At 43.6% G+C, this 358-nt stretch overlaps 1 non-coding gene across 1 annotated transcript; it reads right to left on the bottom strand.

The window, feature by feature from the left end:
• Nucleotides 1–73: 73 nt before the first annotated feature.
• On the bottom strand, nt 74–145 carry Trnat-agu. The gene has a single exon. It is a non-coding gene; the product is annotated as a tRNA-Thr (tRNA).
• Between the last annotated feature and the right edge of the window lie 213 nt (nt 146–358).

The following is a 358-nucleotide window of genomic DNA, read 5'->3' as shown; positions in this document are numbered from 1 at the left end:
TTTGCCCTACCTGACGTGGAAATGTACCGAATACTCAGTACATTTGAAAACAGCTGCGAAAAAAATCGCAAGTTGTTCTCGGGTGGGACTCGAACCCACGATCTCCAGATCACTAGCCTGGCATCATACCTCTAGACCACCGAGCTTGCGCATGATGGCAAGGGTTGAATTGAGTCCAAGTAAGCAGCGGGTACTGCAGTGTTGATAGTAATTGTTATTGTTGTGATGGAATAGTAGACAATAACTGGATTTGCGTCAGGAGAAACATGTATAGGTGTAATTTTGCCCTACCTGACGTGGAAATGTACCGAATACTCAGTACATTTGAAAACAGCTGCGAAAAAAAAAAATCGCAAGT

Source organism: Anneissia japonica, unplaced genomic scaffold, assembly GCF_011630105.1.
Source record: "Anneissia japonica isolate Jap-2015-1 unplaced genomic scaffold, ASM1163010v1 scaffold17427_len644_cov143, whole genome shotgun sequence".
NCBI classification, from domain to species: Eukaryota; Metazoa; Echinodermata; class Crinoidea; order Comatulida; family Comatulidae; genus Anneissia; species Anneissia japonica.
Note: the sequence above shows the minus strand (reverse complement) of the source record. Positions and strands in the feature narration are given on the sequence as shown.